This window comes from Sus scrofa, chromosome 16, assembly GCF_000003025.6.
Source record: "Sus scrofa isolate TJ Tabasco breed Duroc chromosome 16, Sscrofa11.1, whole genome shotgun sequence".
NCBI lineage: Eukaryota > Metazoa > Chordata > Mammalia > Artiodactyla > Suidae > Sus > Sus scrofa.
Genome location: NC_010458.4, coordinates 23,925,581 through 23,946,980, shown reverse-complemented (window position 1 = coordinate 23,946,980; position 21,400 = coordinate 23,925,581). Strand labels below are relative to the sequence as shown.

At 42.0% G+C, this 21,400-nt stretch overlaps 1 long non-coding RNA gene across 3 annotated transcripts in view; it reads left to right on the top strand.

Moving 5' to 3' along the window:
- Positions 1 to 21,400, top strand: part of LOC106506470 — a 205,574-nt gene that overhangs the window by 95,938 nt on the left and 88,236 nt on the right. For all 3 annotated transcript variants that reach the window (XR_002339806.1, XR_002339807.1, XR_002339805.1), the window contains exon 4: positions 16,886 to 17,007. This is a non-coding gene — a long non-coding RNA (uncharacterized LOC106506470). The remainder of the gene's footprint in view (positions 1 to 16,885; positions 17,008 to 21,400) is intronic.

Below are 21,400 nucleotides of genomic sequence, written 5' to 3'. Positions count from 1 at the left end.
ACAGCAAACTGACCCAGTCATACATACACACATATCCATTCTCTCTCAGGTTCTTCTCCCATAGAGATTATCAAGTTCTCTGTGCTATACAGCAGGTCCCCATTGGCTGATCATTCCATATACCTCAGTGCAGACTCACACATTTTTGAATTTCATTTACTTATTAATTGGGGCCTTGAATGAACTATTGAAATTCTCAATTTTCTTGCTTACACAGTGGGAAGATAACCCTTATGTCAGAGCATTTGGGGAAAAATTAAGTGTAAAGACTTATGTCTGTTTTCTCCATTCATTGTATGCATCTTGAAGATAGGGATCATCTGGTAATAAAAATAACATTTAATTGAGTAGTTATTATGTGTCAGACACAGAAAATACAATACGTATAATCTCATGTAAGCTTCACAAAACAACTCCATGTGAGTCAAAGAACAATTTCATGAAATGAAGCATCTAAGACACAGATAAGTTAATCATATGCTCAGGATCTCACAGGCCACAATGAAGCCAGGGGTTGAACTCAGATCTTTCTGGCTGCAGAGTTCCTTTTTTCTTTTTCTTTTTGTCTTTTTAGGGCCGCACTCATGGCATACGGAGGTTCCCAGGCTAGGGGTTGAATTGGAGCTGTAGCTGCTGGCCTACACTACAGCCACAGCAATGCCAGATCCAAGCCATGTCTGAGACCTACACCACAGCTCATGGCAACACCAGATCCTTAACCCACTGAACGAGGCCAGGGATTGAACCTGTGTCTTCATGGATACTAGTCGGGTTCATTAACTACCAAGCCGCAAAAGGAACTCCCAGAGTTCCCTACCTTAATGGATGCACTATAATGTTTCCTCAGACTGTGCTAAATATTGTATCCCTGGCCCCTAGCATGCTGCTTTCACAAGGAAACCATTCAATACATACTTAATGAATGAATAAGAATGAAAAGACATGAATGAATGAGTGAATGAATGAAGGAATGAAGTACCCTGCTCATGGTAAACAATCAGTTAATATTAGTTCTTTCCTCTGTTGATCAGGCCTTCTACTAACACCATCAGAGATAAAAGGATTTATCTTCCACAGAGGTAACATGCAGTAAACAAAATTATAATGTGCCCTATATCATTGCCATAGGAAAATGAGAACGTGAACTAGCAACAAATCAATCCCATTCTTCCATTTACCATGAGGCAGGATATGATTTTAACTCAGCATGTTGATTGTTCCAGATCAGAAAAACAAATATCAGTTCATGCCAGTTTTAGACTCCCGTTAATCTTCCCAATTATTATTTAGACACTAGCTGTCAGTGTACTTTATGTATTTCCTACATGTATTCTGAACACAGCTGGGCTAAAATTCTGAGGGTTTATTTTAGTGCATGACAGCGGCTTGGACTAGTGGGAAATGCACGATATACAGGGTCAACAAGCCCGAGTTCAGGTTCTGGCCATGCACTTACCAGCTGCGAAGCTTTAAGCCCAAGCATCTCAAATAAAGAATGCGTGCCCTAGAGGTTTGGGACGTTGTGCTGCAAGGTCTCAGAGATGCAAGATAAACACAATGCATTCATTCATTCATTAAGCAAATATTTATTGAATGCCAGGGATTGAATTATAAGTGAAGTTGGTAAGACCGATAAGGTCACTGTTCTCATGGAGCCTGAGATTCTTCGGAGAGAGATACATTATAAATAAGATAATTTCAAATACAGATTAATGCTGTCTTAAAAAAAAAGATAACTTGAAGTTTGTTTGTTGTTTTTTTTTTTTTCTTTTTTCTTTTTCTTTTTGGTCACACCCGCAGGATGTGGAAGTTCCCAGGCCAGGGACTGAGCCTGCACCACAGCAGTGACCCAAGCCACTGCAGTGACAATGCCAGATCCTTAACCCACTGCACCATTAGAGGGTAGCAAGTTTATTTTCAGAGAGTTGATAATAGACTATTATCAGTTGCCTAGCCAGAATCAACCTTCCTCTTCCTAATGGTATGCTTTTTCAATTTGATGTCTACTCTTGCCACACACCATCCATGGGATGGGTACTGGTTGACTTCAGCAAATATGTTCAACTCCCCATTGGTTTAGGGGAGCTTCATAACCTAAACTGTCCAATCAGAGTTAATCTTAGGACTCTGACATGCAATCCTGGTACCAGAATTGTTTTTACTCCTTTCCTGCCCAGAATCAGAGGATGAATATATAAAGACAAGGACTGTTGGAGCCACTGAAATGGAAAGAACTTAAGGATGAAAGACAAGAAGAGAAGGATGCAGGGGGAGGACCCACTCGGAAGTAAGCTGACTCTGAGGCTTGCCTTACCTCTGAACTTCAAGTTATAAAAGTGAATAAATTCCTGCATTGCTTTAGCTAATTTGAACAGCTTTTCTGTGTCTTGGACCAGAGAGTTCAAAACTGATACAGTATTTGGTTCCAGGAGTGGGGTGTGGTAAAATATAAAGCTAAAATATGGACTTGTCTGAACAGAGGTGATGAGGTGAAGGCAGTGGCCTGTTCCTACAAGGCACAACAGGGAAAACGGCAGGAGAAATCTAGGATTTGGGACTACAAGAAGGTCCTACAATAAAGAAACAATCTTACGATGAAGTGACCCATCTGAAAGAGAGAGAAGGAAGTATGGTTTCCTTAGAAAGCCCTCTCTGGGTATGGACTACAATAAAAATTACTGGAATCTAGCAGTGTTGCAAAGACGAAATACTCTACTCCAAGTTAAGCTTCATACAAGTAAAGACAGGAGCTAAGACTGGGGCAAAAGACAAGCCTATCCCCTAAATACTTCCTATTTAACAGTCCCCACCTGACAAAGCAAACAAGAGCAGCTGTGATGGAACCCAGGGCAGGGAACAAATTATTCCAGTCCAAGTTATCGTCCAGAAGCAGAAGCCAAGATAAAAGTTACAGCCATTACATTAGGATCTAAGGCAATGATGATACAACAGAGGTCTGCTGTTAGACAAGAGCAATTCTTAGACTCAAATGCAATGACCAGAGAAAGGCTCTTTGGCTCTGGAAATAACTAGTCAAATATCTTGATGATAAGTAAGTCTATAAAGGAGGTATATTACCAAAGAGGTCCTAATCCTGGACAGCCCCAGTCTATAACTGCTCAAACGCTATGGCAATCTCAGGCTCTTTGAAGTCACACACACAGAATAGGGAATGCTAAAATCATGCAGCTCCTATAAAGGGAAGCTTCTCCATAAACCAAGAAGAGCCTCCAAGAGAAGATAAACAGAGGCTGCCAGATTGATTGACTAAGCTACTCCTCCACTGATAAAGCATTATCAGCCCATGATACTGAGAAGAAAAAGAAAATCCTTAGTACCAGCATTTCCAAGCCAGAGTCCTCAGATTCTCCCTGATTAGGCTGGTTAAGCGGTGTTCTCATCTGCAAGTCACATACCCACCCTGAGGGAATTATGTCTTTTATGCATTATTTCCCAGTGTATGTCTGTGTTCATGTGTGTGTGTTCCCAGTTCTCCTCTTTTATAATTGAGATTTCTTTGACTGAAATGATCTCTACTCTCTCTCTATTATCATACATTGGATGTGTTGGTCATTGAGAAATTTGCTTTAACTAAGCATGAAAAGCTAAACCCAGCCTGAAAGGAAAAGATTTTCTATCAGCCAGGAGGTCTGGACTTGAAACTAAATGGGGCAAGTGGATGATGCTTCAGATGATGCTGTTTTGGGGGACAGAATGAGGCTACTTTATGTAGGTAAGAATGAACATTTAAAAAATGCATATGTGGGAAGATGGGTGTATGTAGATGTTGCATAGTCAAAGGGGTGGACCGTCTAAAACCACTTCATATGTATCCTAGGATTGAGCAAGTAAGTTCATATATTATGGAAAGTAGGAGCCAGATTTATAACGGTCGGGCAAAGGAGTTGTAAATAAGGAAAGAGGAAAGACTAGAGTGAATGAAGTGTTGGATTAACATTGGAGTTATAAAACAAGGGCTCATGGTTTTTAATTTGTAGATGCATAGAGAAATGAACATAAATATATGCCCGTGTGTTTACACATTTATCTCCTAGCTCCATCTGCAGAGAGAGCCGAGAAGCAATGCTAGTAACAATGAACACAATAACTGTCCAGATCTTGCTTTCTGAACACTAGTCTCCAATAAAAGTTACTATGGTTCCTTGGAGAATGGCTGATTCTAGGCAGAGAAAGTATAAAATGGGCAGGAAATGTCTTGTGATGATAGAAATAAAGAAGTATTAAAAAAGAAATGTAGACCATGATGGAAGTTGATATAAGGAAGGGAATGTATATGTATGTATGATGGGGTCACTTTACTGTACAGCAGAAACTGGCACCACATTGTAAATCAACTACAATTTAAAAATTCAACAAAAAAGGAAATGTCACAAGAAACAAAAAAAGAATCCACAGTGTCACAAGGAAAATAGAAAGAATCCACAAACTGTACTGACACAAACAAATAAGTGGGAGAAGAGAAAAAGTAAAGTAGAATTCCAATGAATAAATATAGAAGAAACAACATCAAACATTTGTCAAACACCACAGTGGTTTCAGGCAAGATTCATCAATAAATGTTAAAATAGTGGATAAAAGGATCAAGACAAACAGGATATTTACATAATCTCAAAGTATCCCCCCCACAAAGTCTCTTATTAATCACAAAGGGAAAATAGTAACATTATTATAGAGAAAGATGGCAGGCATCACCTTAATTTAATGAGCAAAGTTTTCATCACTGTAATGCTCCAAGTCATCATCATATGTCTTTGTTTATGGTGCACTTCGTTTATGATGCACTCAGATGGATACAGCGTCATTGGGCAGCATTTATTCCAAAATGTGTGACCTGAATTTAAATTTTGAGCAAACACCAGGCAAACCCAAATTGAGGGCCATTCTACAAAATAACAGACCAGCACTCTTCAAAAATATAATGAAAGACAAAGAAAATGTATTCCAGATTATATGAAACTAAGATGACATAACCACCAAATACAAAGTGTGATCCTCTATTAGGTCTTGAACCAAAAAAAAAAAAAAAAAAAAAAAAAAGGACATTAGTGGAACAATTGGTGATATTTGAATAAGGTAAGTAGATTAGATGACAGTATCCTGTTAGAGAAAATTTCCTGATTTTGATCTTTGTGCAGAGGTTGTGTTAGATATCAACTTTCAGAGAATCTGAGTAAGGAATACACAGGAAGGAGTACCTGTTGTGGCTCAACGGAAACGAATCTGACTAGCATGCATGAGGACGCAGGTTCAATCCCTGGCCTCACTTAGTGGGTTAAGGATCTGGCGTTGCCCTGAGCTGTGGTATATGTCACAGACACAGCTCAGATGCTGCATTGCTGTTGCTGTGGCTATGGCATAGGCCAGCGGCTACTGCTCAATTTGACCCCTTGCCTAGTAACCAACATATGCTGCAGGTGCCCCCCCCAAAAAGACTCACACAGAAAAGAATACACAGAAAGTCTTTGTACTGTTTGGAAGGTGCTTGCAAGTGAAATCATGCCAAGATGAAAAGTTTTAACATTTTTTTAAATTAAATTTTAAAATATGAAAAAAAATACTCATCCTTTAAAATGTTTTCATGGTTACTCCTTCTTTAAAAAGTTCCTGACTCCTTAATTATTGTAATTCCATACTTATGTTTACTTCTATATTGTAATAGTTTCTGTTATGACTCAGAAGTCCATAGACTGGCAGCCTGTAGGCTAACTGACCTTCAATCTCTTTTATGTTTGGCTGGCACAAAGGTTTCCCCATCCCCACAAATTGGATTTGTCACAGCTCCAAACTAGTCTTTGTTGTCTGCAATATCAAGCTAGCTTTACTCATTTATAATACCAAAGTTTTTTTTTTAGTAGATTAAACATTTCTACCCAAATCTTGAAATCTTGTGTAACAAATTAAGCAAAATATGTTTGCCTAGATAACTTGACTTTATTCTCTGTTTAAATAATCACATTTACTGATTCATTGGGCCTGAGTAAATGCTCACTTGACTTTTATTACATCATGAAAATAAGTGCCATTTCATTTTTGACTCAGAAATAGCCATTAGTCACCAAATTCCCAACACTGCTCTTTGATTTTAGATCAATCACAAAATGTATGAAAATGAGATTCAGAGAGATTCTGCACTTATTACTCATTTCTCAGAAACCTGAGGGGCTCTTGGTTTAGGGATTACATCATCTCTTCCAGAGTCTTCCTCCACCCCCTCCTCTAATCACCTGGGAAGCTTTTTTAAAAATTTTAATTTTTTTTTTTTTTGGTCTTTTTAGGGCCAAACCCCTGACATATGGAAGTTCCCAGGCTAGGGGTCAAATCAGAGCTGCAGCTGCTGGGCTATACCACAACTGACAGCAACACCGGATCCCAACCCACTGTGAGGGACCAGGGATTGAACCCAAGTCCTCATGGATACTAGTCGGGTTTGTTACCACTGAGCCATGACAGGAACTCCCCAAAATAGGGAGATATTTATTTATTTATTTATTTATTTATTTATTTATTTTTCTTTTCTTTCTTTTTTTTTTGTCTTTCTTTCTTTTTAAATGATTTTTATTTTTTTCCATTATAGCTGGTTTACAGTGTTCTGTCAATCTTCTACTGTACAGCAAGGTGACCCAGTCACACATACATATATACATTCTTTTTTCTGCATTATCATGCTCCATCCCAAGTGACTAGATATAGTTCACAGTGCTATACAGCAGGATCTCATTGCTTATCCATTTCAAAGGCAATAGTTTGCATCAATTAACCCCAAATTCCCAGTCCATCCCACTCCTTCCCCCTTCCACCCTGGCAACCACAGGTCTGTTCTCCAAGTCCATAATTTTCTTTTCTGTGGAAAGTTTCATTTGTACCTTATATTAGATTCCAGATATAAGTGATATCATATGGTATTTGTCTTTCTCTTTCTGACTTACTTCACTTAGTATGAGGTCTCTAGTGCCATCCATGTTGCTGCAAATGGCATTATTTTTTCTTTTTTATGGCTGAGTAGTATTCCATTGTATATATATATACCACATCTTAATCCATTCATCTGTCAATGGACATTTAGGTTGTTTCCATGTCTTGGCCATTGTGAATAGCACTGCAATGAATGTCCAGGTACATGTGTCTTTTTCAAGGAAAGTTTTGTCTGCATATATGCCCAAAAGTGGAATTGCTGGGTCATACGGTAGTTCTATATGTAGTTTTCTAAGGTACCTCCATACTGTTTTCCATAGTGGTTGTACCAGTTTACATTCCCTCCAACAGTGCAGGAAGGTTCCCTTTTCTCCACACCCTCTCCAGCATTTGTTATTTGTGGACTTACTAATGATGGCCATTCTGACTGGTGTGAGGTGGTACCTCATAGTAGGTTTGATTTGCATTTCTCTAATAATCAGGGATGTTGAACATTTTTTCATGTGCTTGTTGGCTATCTGTATATCTTTTTTGGAGAAATGTCTTTTCAGGTCTTTTGCCCATTTTTCCATTGGATTGTTGCCTTTTTTGCTGTTGAGTTGTATAAGTTGTTTGTATATTTTAGAGATTAAACCCTTGTCAGTTGCATCATTTGCAACTATTTTCTCCCGTTCTGTAAGTTGTCTTTTTTTTTTTAAATGGTTTCCTTTGTTGTGCAAAATCTTGTCAGTTTGATTAGGTATCATTGGTTTATTTTGGCTTTTATTTCTGTTGCTTTGGGAGACTGACCTAAAAAAACATTTGTAGGGTTTATGTCAGAGGTGTTTTGCCTATGTTCTCTTCTAGGATTTTGATGGTGTCTCCCCAAAATAGGAAGATTTTTAAATATTGATGCCTAGATACTACTCTCAGAGATTTGAATTAAATTCCTCAGCAGTAGAGCTAAGCATACATGTATTTTACTTTTAGGTTTCCCAGATGATTCTAATGTGCACCAGGATTGAAGGAGAATCACTGATCTTCCCTGGTGATATTTGAGGGGATGAAGCACCCATTGTCTTGGGCACAGGGTATACCAGGAACTTGACAAAGTTTACCCCTTCCAGTATCCCTTGATATGTAGGGTGGGTCACTGAGAAGAAATTATAGATTAAAAATTCCTGGGGAGCATATTAAGCATGCAGAGTCCAGGGTCACATCTTCATAGATTCTGATTCAGTATTTCTACTGCACACTATGCTAATTACCTGCTAACCACTTCATAGAAGGAAGACCTGCAGCTCACTGTCATTCAAAGCTTTAGTTCTGAACCACTTGTCCTGATTCATTCATTCTTCCCACCATTTTGCCTCTTCTTAATCCGCAAACATCCACATTTATTGCTCATCTTCTTTTCCATCTTCCACTTTCCCATTGGGCTTAACTTCTGGCATTTTCTTCTTCCTGGCTCCTCATTCAGTGTAGTATGATTTTCCTTATGAACCTGTTTTATTTAGCTTGTTTTAGGAAACTGCCCACACACCAGTTCCATTCTTCCCAGAATTTCTCCCATTCGCATTCTCCTCCTCCATCTTCCATATGTTGGGGTTATCCCAGTTTGAGCCTCCCTGTATTAGTTAATTGAAAAGCCACTTTAAAACTGCATGGCCGGGAGTTCCTGTCGTGGCGCAGTGGTTAACAAATCCGACTAGGAACCATGAGGTTGCGGGTTCGGTCCCTGCCCTTGCTCAGTGGGTTAACGATCCGGCGTTGCCGTGAGCTGTGGTGTAGGTCGCAGGCACGGCTCTGATCCCACATTGCTGTGGCTCTGGCGTAAGCCGGTGGCTACAGCTCCGATTAGACCCCTAGCCTGGGAACCTGCATATGCTGCGGGAGCGGCCCAAGAAATAGCAACAATAACAACAACAACAACAAAAAAGACAAAAGACAATAAAACTGCATGGCCTGGAGTTCCTATTGTGGCTCAGCGGTGATGAACCCAAGTAGTATCCATGAGGATGGGGGTTTGATCCCTGGCCCCGCTCAGTGGGTTAAGGATCCGGCATTGCCAGGAGCTGCAGTGTTGGTCACAGACCTGGCTTGGACCCCATGTTTCTGCAGCTGTGGCATAGGCTGGCAGCTGTGGCTCCAATTAATTAGATCCCTAGCCTTGGAACTTCCATATGCCGAATGTGTGGCCCTGAAAAGAGAAGAAAAAAGAACTGTATGGCTCAACCCAGCAAATATGATTCTGTGGGATAACTAGATGTTTCCTCTAGTCTGGACCAGCTGGGCTGGACGTGGGGACTCACATCTTTGGGATCTCAGCTGTGATGACGGAGACAGCTGGAGGCCTCTCTCCAAGTGATTCCTCATCCTTTAGCTGGTCAGCCTGGGCATCTTCAAATGGTGATGGAAGGGCTTTTGGAAGCTGCAAGAGAGCACAAACCTCAATAAGCAAGGGTTTATTCACATCTCTGTTTGCACTGCCTTTGCCTATGTCCCATTGACCAAAGTTAAGTCACTTGGCCAAGCCACAAATCGGTGTGGGAAGGGGCCACCTGCCCGCACGAATCAGTGCGGTGCCCAGTACTGCAAAAGTAGACTACAGCCTTTGCTCAAATTCTAACTATTTATGTACGTTTCATGTGCAAAATGTACTCACTTCCTCCGAGACCCCCTACGAAGCTCATTTAACTGTAGCCTTAGGCTCAGGGTCTAGAAACTTATGATTTCTATCAAGTTCAAATGAGGATGAGTCAATTTCTTGGCTCTGCCTTTTTTAGGTCTAGAAACCTGTAAGTGAAAGAGACAAAATTATATGCTGTGCACACACAAAACAAACATGAAAGACAGGGCCAGGACAATTGCAGTGAATACTTCCATTCAAAAAGGGAATTAAAGGAAAACACAGAGTGACACTGACTCCAGAATTCTGGAATCTCGCCAGGTACACGCTGCCAAGTTCCCTGTTCTGACAGCAGCAGGACCCAGTTTTGTTCCCAGTCCATTGTTCTCCTTTGCTCTTGGCGCCTCTGTCCAGCTCTTGGCATTGCCTTCTGAGACAACTTTCTTTTCCATAGAAGTAACCTGTGTTATCTCCTTTCAAGCCTATTTCTTACTCAAAAAGGGGGGGGGCAGGGGGTGTCCAAAGGCCATTTTGCCGTTTGTGAAATCTCAGACTCTTTTATTCCAAGCTGGCTATGGTTTTTTTGTTTGTTTGTTTGTTTGTTTTTAATGAAGAGTTTATCTTATTAAGGCAGTTTTCAGTTCACTGCAAAATTGAGGGAGAGGGTCAGAGAGTTCCCATCTATCCCCTGCCCCCACACATGCATAGCCCCCATTATCATCTCCCACCAGAGTGGTGCATTTGTTACTATCAATGAACCTACACTGTCACATCGTAATCACCCAAAGTCCATAGTTTACATAGGGTTTACTCAGGGTGTTTGGGCTCTACAGTTTTAGACAAATTAATAATGATACATATCCTTCATTCCAACATCATACAGAGTATTTTCCCTGCTCTAAAAATCCTCTGTGCTCTGCCTGTTCATCCCTGCCAAACCCTAGCAACCACTCTCTTTGCTGTCTTCGTAGTTTTGCCTTTTCTAGAATTGTTGTGATTTTTTTTGCTGTTGTTGTTGTTTTTAATGCAAATCTCATTAAAATGTCCTAGGTGTTCTCTTATTGTCACTCATGTCTACTACATGCTCCAAACCACATCTGTAATTCTTTTTGAGACTCATGTCTCTCGCCTTTGGACATGTTTGGCTGCCATGGAATAATACCCTTAAGATTCTTCAAAGCTCTTTTGTCTACCTAAGAGGTTCCCCTGGAAACCCCCTTGTAAAACCCAAAACCCCAGATTCAAGACGAAGTAAGTTTCAAAAGAAGAAGGAGAAGAAGGAGAAGAAGAGGAGGAGGAGGAAAAGGAGAAGTAGGAGGAAGGAGAAGAAGAAGAGGAGGAAGGAATCATTTCTGTAAGAACAGGAAGGTAGCAACATAGAGAGAGGGCGGGAATTTGCAAGGCCCAGACCTTGGACACTGAGTTCTTCCTGGATGTTGTATGGATGGGTTGAACCCAATTAAAAGCACAGGACTGGGCAAGCAGCCATAATTGGACAGCTGCCGTCCCAAGATATATTCCGTTTCCTGAGGTATTTTTTTTTAATTCAACATTATTTACCTATACATTTACAAGTCATTTTATGGTGTTGGTCATGTATTGTTTTAAATGGTTCTCATCAAATTAATGTCATCATCTACCACCCCCCCCCCGCCCCAGTCCCTTATTTAGGCAGTTTGGATTTTCTGCTATTAAAATAACTCTGCTGTCATCATCTCAATACATTTTTACTTTTGAGCTTGTTGATTAATATATTTTCCAATCTTTTAAGAACTGGGTCACTGGTTAATCGCATAGAAACATACTTGAGGCAAGAGAGCCAAGTGCCCAGGGTTTTCTAGAAGAGTTGTAGCAATTTATAACACTGTCATCAGCCTACCTAGTTCCCTGAAGATTTATCATCATTGAGTTCCATCATTATTCTTTTTTTTTTAAATGTAACAAAAATGTAACAGACAAAATGGCATCTCATGGTTTTCATATCTGTTTCTTTAATGTCTAAGTAGAGCAATGATTTTTTCCTTTTGTTAAATTGCCCAGAGTCATTTTTCTTGTGTGGAGTCTGTGCCACTTGCAGAGTATAAGTATAAAATTAACGTTAGGTTCAGCTGCAAATGACCAAAACAAGAAAATCCAAAGGCCAAAAAAGTCTAACTGTGGCTTTTTTCTTTCTCACATAAAAAGAAGTCTGGGGACAGTCCAGTGCTGCCAGGCGCTCCAAGTTGTCAGGGACCCGGGCTCCGTAAATGTTCCTGCTCTTTTATCCTCAGCAACAGCTTCTGCGCTCCAGTTGGCAGGCAGGAGATGAGGGGGTGGGGGTGGGATAAGCCTTTTCCCTTTAAGGACATTTTCCAGAAGGTGCAGGCCACTTCTGTTTATATCCCCTTGGCCAGCACTAAGTTTTATTTCTAGAAAAAAAGGGAGGACATAGAGCACTTTGACGAGCAGTCTCTGCCCCACAAAGCCAAGTTCCAGCTCCCATTAGGGATGAGAAAGAAGTGGCAGTGGGAGGAAAGGATGGTGCAATTCAATGGGGAGTGAGCAGAAGAGCGCCAAGGCTCAGGCTGGCAGAGACGGATGTGTGCTGGTGGGAAAACCTCGCCTGTGGAAATCAGGTTCTGTCGGATCCTGCACTCCTGCTGGTGCTTAACCCCTGGCCTGCTCTAAGAGACCTTCTGTCTCCTCCCCAGATCTTCAATATTTTCCAAGAACCCAGCTCAGACCTCAGCTCCTTCTGCAGCCTTCCCTTACCAGCCCAAGCACTTACTGCTTATTTGAACCTAGAGCCTGAGGTAGGTCTTGTCAAGCTCTCATTCCCGTATGTGTAGGTGACCCAGAGAGATTACGAATCTATGGAAAGCGGCAGAATACATTACATCGAGGACATCACCCTTTCATATTCTCCTGCGTCAATTCAGGAATCCCTGCCTACACCCAAATACCCTGTTTTGGAAAATCCAATGCTACAAAAATCCAGTGAATGTGATTTGCTTAAGAAGACATCGAGTTATATTACACCAGCAGCTTTTAGGTTCTTATCTCGTCAATAAACAGACAGTATGGAGCCGGGATAAGAACATTTGGGACTTAGTAATATCTTTTTGTTTTGTCATTTTGTTTTGCTTTCCTTAGATCTGCTTTATAGATAACTCAGAAGTATCAAAGAAAATACTCCTCAAAATTGTACATGTGGCTTGAAACTGTATATCAGGGGTACATTAAGTATATGACAAATTGGAGGATGTTGCCTGATAATTAGGATGTTAATAATCTGTCTCATAAAAAAAAAGGAATATTTGCCCATTTATTCACAAACAGGTCATATGTATTGAGTGCCTGCTACCTACCAGTCACAATGCTGGGTCTGATACTCTGGAAGATTCAAGATGAATCACATGAGGGAGTTCTCACTGTGGCTCAGCAGGTTAAGAATGTGACTAGTATCCATGAGGTTGCAGGTTCAATCCCTGGCCTTGCTCAGTGGGTTAAGGATCTGATGTTGCTGCAAGCTGCAGGCTTGGATCTGGTGTTGCCGTGGCTGTGGCGTAGGCTGGCAGTTGCAGCTCCGATTTGACCCCTCACCTGGGAACCTCCAAGTGCCACAGATAGAGCTGTAAAAAGAAAAACACAAAAAGAATCAGACCAGGATGTGGCTGTCAAGAAGTTTTAGCTTTGTAGATGAGAAACACACAGAGAAAGGTCAGTATGTAACACTTTAACTGTCCCTTTAGCTGTTGGAGAGTGGAAGAAACCCAGTTAGCAGAAAGAGAACCTTGCTATGTGTTAACTGAGCACAAACAGGCAACATAAGAGTGGCTCAAAACAGCCCTTGACTTAAAGTGAACAGGAAGGGAGGTAGAGATGAAAGTCAAAGTCAAGAGGACAGTGTGAATCCAGGTAGGCTGGCAGACATCGTCAGGGTCTGGCATTTGCATGGGCAAGTGCAAGGCTGAAATTTGGGCCTTTGCAACTGCGTCTATTGTTTGGCGATACCTGCCACATTGATGATTATGGATCTTGCCTCTTACCCCAGCTACACCCCAGGTATAGGAAGGGGTATAAAGAAAAGCAGGTGTGAAAGGCAGGAGAGAGCCAGATGATCGAGGGCCCCAAATGCCAGGCTGGGAAGCTGAGAGGCAGTGGGGAGCCATGGCCAAGTATGGTCCTGGAATCAGGTAAAAGAAACACTCAAGTTCACATTTTCTCTTTATCAGATATTTACTGTGTGAATTTGGCCAACTACACACTTCTTACACGTAATGAGGATAATGATACTGACATCACAGTCCATACTCAATCTCTCATTGCCCCACAAAAGTCGTTAAACATTTTGTGCAGCGTAATATGCTGTCATATGACTAATGGCCTTACTAAGCAGGCTATAAACTACAACTTAGTAAAATTGTAAATGAATTAATTCTTTTATAGCTGCAAAATTATAAAACAGATCACTCATCCAGATCTAATGGCTCCACTTCCAGAAACTTCTTGACACTTCTTGAGTTGTCTGGCTGAGGCTTGAAGGAGGAGGAACCCCCAGATGTCTGAGTTAAAGACACAGCAGGGGATCCAGGTGCTTGGCGGTGGTCCTCTTCTCTGTTTGCCAGTTAGGGAGGCCCCTCCACCTAAAACTACCTCCCTGGGAGGGAGCTGGGGTGTGGGAGAGGAGGAAGCAGTGCAGGAGGCTTTTGGGAGAGAAGGTGAGAGGATGCCAAGGAAAACTTGTTTTACTGAGTGACACCCCCCTTCCTATGACACACCCTCCAGAAGCTGGGCTCTGGATAGCCTTTTTTTTTGGCTTTTTAGGACCACACCCGCGGCATATGGAGGTTCCCAGGCTAGGGGTCAAATCGGAGCTACAGCTTCCCGCCTAGCCTATACCAAAGCCACAGCAACGCAGGATCCAAGCCGAGTCTGCAACCTACACCACAGCTCACCGCAACATCGGATCTGTAACCCACCGAGTCAGGCCAGGGATCGAAACTGCAGCCTCATGGTTCCTAGTCGGATTCATTTCTGCTGCACCAGGACGGGAACTCCTGAAGAGCCTTTTGAGCTGGGGGCGCACGGGAAACTCTGCCCAGCAAGCAGGTTCAGGAGGCACTTCTGGTTGGCAAGTCTGGCATTGGCAGCATAGAGTGTCTAGAAACCCTGAGTTGCTGAAGGGGCCCTGGGAGTGGGAAAGAATGCAGACAGAAGGCAGGAGGTGAGAAGACGGGAGCGTCCACACCTACTTCACCAACCAGAGCAAGTCCTTCAGCAATGATCTACCTTTTTACAATTGATGTATCTGTCTCGGCTCTTCAGCACACGCGCCTTACTATGTGACACTCAGAAAGCAAGTCCCTGGGAATGAGAACCGTACCTGGAAGACTGAGAGTGGGGAGAGAGGAAGAAGACAAGGAAATGAGCAGCTGGAACTTGGAGGAAGTTGGCTCTGGCTGGCCTGTGGAAATGGGGGCTTGAGAACTTTGGCTTGAAGGAAGTAGACGTTGGGCTAGATGCAGTCTGGGGGTGAATGATGGACAGGGATGTTCCAGAACAACCCACCACTAGGGGCACTCAAAGTCCCATCAAAGTGTATACAAACATGGGAAATTTGAAGAGAATCAATTTCCAGAATCCTGTGTCCCTGTGTGTTATTTTCCAAAACTGATCCCCCGGAGGACAGATCCTGGATGGCCTGGTAGTTCTTATTCCCTACCTCACCATTGACAATGGCCCTGGGGCACTTTGCCAAAGGAAGCTCCACCTGTCCTGCAGGCAGTGTCTTACTACAGTGCACTGCTCCACAGAGGAAAATCCCCCCCCCCCGGGGGGGGGGCAAATGAAGAGTTAACTTAGAACATGGGTGTCTGCGTCTCAAGTACATATTTTGCATTGATTTCAAATAGGAGGTGAAAGATTATGATTATAGTTTCAAATTAAAGTAAGTTAAAGGGGTAATTTCTTAAATATTTGCTCAAACTCATGGGGGAACAATTTCCTTTAGCTTTTGCCAAAATATTGTGTATCATAAATCTGTATTTGGTTTTTTAATTTGGGTACAATTTTTCTGTTTGCTTCAACTTTTTTTCACCTTTACTGACCCATTAGCGTCTGTTCTTTTTTTTTCCTGTAATTTCCGCAAAATATTGTCTTATTCTAGCAGTGAGCAATATTTATAATACATAAATTGACCTTTAAAAAGGCTAGTTTCAGAGTTCCTGTCGTGGCTCAGTGGTTAACGAATCCGACTAGGAACCATGAGGTTTCCGGTTCGATCCCTGGCCTTGCTCAGTGGGCTAACGATCCGGCGTTGCCGTGAGCTGTGGTGTAGGCCGCAGACATGGCTCAGATCCCGCGTTGCTGTGGCTCTGGCATAGGCCAGCGGCTATAGCTCTGATTCAACCCCTAGCCTGGGAACCTCCATATGCCGCGGGAGCAGCCCTAGAAAAGACAAAAAGCCAAAAAAAAAAAGGCTAGTTTCCTTTTTATGTTTAATGATTATTTTAAAATTTTATATTGTAATTATTTTATTTCACGCAATTGTATACCAATATAAATTATAATGAAAAATCCATCTAGAAGATTGGTTAACAAGTGCAGTCTTATAGTGACAGGAAATTTTAACTTTTTCAATTTTTTTTTCTTTGGCTGTTCCTGCAACATGTAAAAGTTCCCAGGCCAGGGACTGAAACCACAGCACAATAGTGACCCAAGTCACTGCAGTGACAACACTGGATCCTTAACCTGCTCTGCCACAAGGGAACTCCAACTTTTTCAATTTTGAAGTAATAATAATCATTGTAAGTATTAAATCTAGAAAAATTTAATATGTAAAACTTGAACTTATGTGAATATTTTGTTGCCGAGAATTATGATATGGTGATCAATCAAAGATTTTCAAGTTTAAAAGTATGTTGTACTAAAATAAAATTCTGTGGGTAACGTAGATGGAAATATGAGTGCAAGGAGGAATAAAAAATAATGGAAAGTGTCTGGCTGTTAAAAAAAGAGCTTGTTCATGTATTTTTCGAATAGATGAAGGTAAGGTATTTTATACATTTAATTGAGTGATTTCATATTTTTAAAAGCCAATGTGCCATAAGTTATATATTTCTCAATTATTTAAACTTGCAATAAAATTTTTATATGTTAAAATTAGAAATGTGTGAGGATATATAGTTTTTCCAAGAGTGTTAAGGGTTCCCAGAACAATCTATGCCATAGGTCTCTGCCCTAAGAGGTGGGACGTGAATACGAAAGGGGGTGGCAGGGAAAGTGCCAGCCCCGGCTGCCATTTTGCTGCGAGGTGGGTTTGTGCCCCATGTCATTTCTGAGCTGCCTCTGCTTTGCTGTCAGGATGTCTTGTCTGGCTTTCGGAGAGGACGTGAAGCAAACCGACCTGAGTCAGAACACCGCTGTCTCCAGAGAGCTCAGACGTGAACAGGCATGACGATGGAGTCCACCGGTGGATGCTGCCCGTGAGTTTGCCTTGCAGCCCATCCTGTAGCCCTCACAGTCCTACAAGAGCATGGCAGTGCGATGTGCTAGTGGGGGAGCGAATTAAACTCCCTGGAATGCTAACGTCTTAGTAGAGCTGCTGGTTAAGTGAAAAGAATGGTGTTAAAAATGCGTGATGGAGAGTTCCCGTTGTGGCGCCGAGGAAATGAATCTGACTGGTCAATGACGATGCAGGTTTGATCCCTGGCCTCAATCACGGGCTAAGGATCTGGCGTTTCCGGAAACTGTGGTGTAGGTCACAGGTGTGGCTCGGATCCCTGTTGCTGTGGCTGTGCTATAGGCTGAAGGCTGCAGCTCCAATTAGACCCCTAGACTGGGAACCTCCATATGCCGCTGGTATGGCCCTAAAAAAGCATTTAAAAAAAAAAAAAAAAAAAAGCGAGATGGAAAGGGTAGGAGAACGCAGATTATCCTATCAGCCTTCATGCCAAGAGCCCTGGGTGACTCTGACTGGAGGATCTACGCTTCTCCAAGCTCAGGCAGAGATGGTCCCTCAGCAGCCCTGTCAGTGGTGATGGCTCACCCCCTCCTGGCCTCATTACCCTCTGCTGGTGTGTTTCATCCTCCTCTCCTGTGGTTCCCTGGAGTCTCACCATCTGCTTAGGACGTTTGCCAGCAAGTGCTGTTTGGACAGAAGGTGCACTGGGTTCTCTGGGTCCAGGGAAGTCAGTTTCCCATCATCTCCAGAAGTGCCTTTCTAGGGGGTGCCCACTTCTCACAAGGACAGACTGTGTCTGGGAATGGTGGCCCCAGGGCTGGCCTGGCAGGAACAGGGCAGCTGGGAGGGATGATCTGAGGCCAGCGGAGACACCCTCTTGGCAGCAACAGATAAGACACTCGGAAACAAAGGGGGTCCTCAGGTAACCACAGCTGTGTGGTCCCCACAGCTCTGACGACCAAAGACAAAGCAGGTGGTATGAAGTGGCATCTCCAGTTTGAAGTTAAAATAGTAATCTTCCCAGTATGCCCTTTCCTTAATAAACCCCAAAGTCACTTTTATGATGGGAGGGTCTCACTGCCCAGTGACCTGTAGATCAGTGGTCCTTAGGGTGGACTGTGACATCCATGAGGTCAAACCTATCCCCATAATGATATTAAGATTATTTAAGGAATTCCCGTTGTGGCTCACCAGGTTAAGAACCCAACGTAGTGTCTGTGAAGGGTTTGATCCATGGCCTCAGTCAGTGCCACGAGGTATGGCATAGCAGGCATTGCTGTGGCTGTAGTGCAGGCCGGCAGCTGCAGCTCTGATTCCACCCCTAGCCTGGGAACTTCCATAAGCCACATTTGCAGCCCTAAAAAAAAAAAAAAGAAAAGAAAAAAGAAAAAAAAATGTTTAAATGTTCATTCTCTCATAAGTATGTAGGAGAGGAAAACATTCTCCTCGACCCTTTTAGGGTCCCTGACTGGGTCTGAAAAGCTGACCAAGAATGATTAATAGGAGAAAGGCATGTACGTTTTCTTAAATGTTTGCATGTACACGAGAGCCTTCCCGAGAGGATGAAGACCTGAAGAAGTGCCCACAGAAGGAAGCTTTTATACCTTTAAGACAAAGAAACAATAAATCTGGGGAGGACTGACAAGGCAAAGAAGTCTGGGCTAAACATAGGAATGGTAAAGAAATAACTCGAAAAATAAGCGATATAGTTTAATAAGGTTTATTTGCAGATTCCTCCAGTGTCATCACTGGACTGATAAGAGTTTACCTCCAGTAAAAGAAGAGATTATTTCCTGCCTTTAGGCAGATAAGGGAGAGCTTTTTTTTTTTTTATTTTTTACTGCCTCTTTTTTAAATTTTATTTTTATAATGATTTTTTCTATTATAGTCGTTTTACAGTATTCTATCAGTTTTCTACTGCACAGCAAAGTGACCCAGTCACACACACACACACACACACACACACATATATACATTCTTTTTCTCACATTACCCTCCACCATGCTCCATCCTAAGTGACTAGATATAGTTCCCAGTGCTATGTAGCAGGATCTCATTGCTTATCCATTCCAAAGGCAATCGTTTGCATCTATTAACCCCAATTCCCAGTCCATCCCACTCCCTTGGTGACCACAAGTCTGTTTTCCAAGTCCACAAGTTTCTTTTCTGTGGAAAGATTTATTTTTACTGCTTCTTAATTGCCTTCAGCTCAAAATAAATTTTATGTCAAAGAGGCAGATTTTGAGCAACACACTCTGGTTTCCTTCAGGTGTATCATGGAATTTTCCAGAGGCTCTGTGACATACAACAACATCTTTGCTTTGATGACAAATAGCGTGTGTGCTTTTGTGTTCTCACGGTGTAAAGGTTTCCCAGTTTTAGTTTCTACTGGAGTCAATATCAACAGCTGTAACCCAATAGGTATCGCAAAAGCCTTGGAGTTTCCGGTATTTTACAGAATGCTAAAAAGTCCTGAGACTGAATGAATTTAAGAATTGCCCTCTTAGATTATCTATCTCAGCACTTGTTTTGTAGTTTGGAGAACAAGTTTCCCAAAGAGAGGAGATCATCTGCTTAAGATGACACTGAACTTGAGGCAGAGCTGGGAAGGGACTTCTGTACACACCACGGGGCCCAGGTCACTATGTTGCTATTGGCCACAGCAGTGAGCCTCACATAAACTTACCTCCCTCCAAGGATGTGGGGCATCCTTTTGCCTCCTGTCTCCCTCCCCACCACCTTGGGAGGAGAGGGTCTCAACAAAACCACACTAGAGGAGTCTCTGATGCTAACAAAATCGGCAACGTAGGGTTCATCTGTGCTCCCTTCTGGAGGATGTCAGGTTTCTCTGCACACATCCAGGAGTAAGTCAGTCTGGAACAGAGCAGGGAGATTGGAGCAGGGAGCAGGGTGGACTGGTCTGCAGCAGAACCCGTCTAGACTGAAAGGTGACCGGAAGGAAACAGCCAAGGTCTATTTTGTCTCATACCTTGGATTCCAACCCTGTGATCCTAATCTGTGGTGACTAAGGTTATCTTCTTTCTGTCAATGTGCTGTTCTCCAGGCCCTTTCAGACACCATAGGGCATAGCAGTGAGAGCCTTAGAATTATCTAGTGCATCTGCCCATCACTCAACGGTGTTTGTTGACTGCCTGCCACGTGGCTCACACAGGTGGGTTCTGGGGGTATAGCAGGGACCAGCCAGATACGGGCCCTTCTCTCGTGGAGACCACCCTCTAGCAGGATGGTCCAGGTTCTCCTTTTCAGATGCCAGAGGCTCAGAGAGGTGAAGTGACTTGTCAAAATCACACAGCTAGGGGAGGAATGAATTTTCTGAGAATCTTCTGTGTGCCTGGACCCTGGGAGATACAGTGGATAGAGGGATTTCACCTGTGCCACAAATGAGCTTGTTGGAGAGTTGAGACACATGCCCAAGACAGTATTATAAGGATTTCGAGGGCAAAAACTATGTAGGCTACTTTGTTCATAAAGTAACTGTCCAATTACTTTAATTACTTGAGGGCAGTTTATGTGAAGAAAAATCATTCGGGGGTTAGTTTCTTGTCTGTTATTTCTTTAAGGTTTAATTTATCAAACTACACATTTAAAACTCGAGTTCTCTCAAATTCTGCTTATAAATAAATTCATTTTTCAATCCACCAAATTTGAAAAATGTGTTGTAAAACTTACACATTCAGTTGAACTGCTTTGAACATTTTCAGCTGCATGTACAAATTTAATACATCTGATTTCCTTTTTAGTAAGTAATTCAGTTGCCTGACCTCACACAACATCCTGAGTACCCAAATAAGCTCACAAAGAATTGTCAAGTCACAATCTTATAAATGTGGTGAAGGTTAAGTTTTCTTGAGTGTTTCAATGCATAGAGAACAGTGAAATTTCTACTTAAAATCAAAAGTCTAAATTATTACACAGTCAACATTTTAAATTGAAATTCCAACACTGACCTATTTATAACCCAAATAAGCCAACTTATCCTCAGTGTTCATATTTCTAAGGTACCTAAATTGTACACGTTCCTGACACAACATATTAATACTATTGCTTGATACTCTTTAATATTCTTATACCAATTTTAACTTTTTCTGAAACAAGCTAGGGAATAATTTAGATCACCCTGCCATATTCTAGGAGTTACCTTGTTAAGGAGTTTTGAGGATTGCTTTCTCAGCTCACACATTTATCAGCCACTTTGTTCCAGATACTGGCCAAACCCTTATCTGCTGCCCTGACATCAAGAATACTCAAAGTGGTGTCCCCAGGCATGGATGTTACATTCAAGTTAAACAGTAACTCTTTCGACTTCCACTAAAACTTGTCACTTGATTGGATTTTTCTCTTTTGGGTGAGGAGATCTTCAGACATCTTAAAAGTATTTGTGTCAATACCCTGGA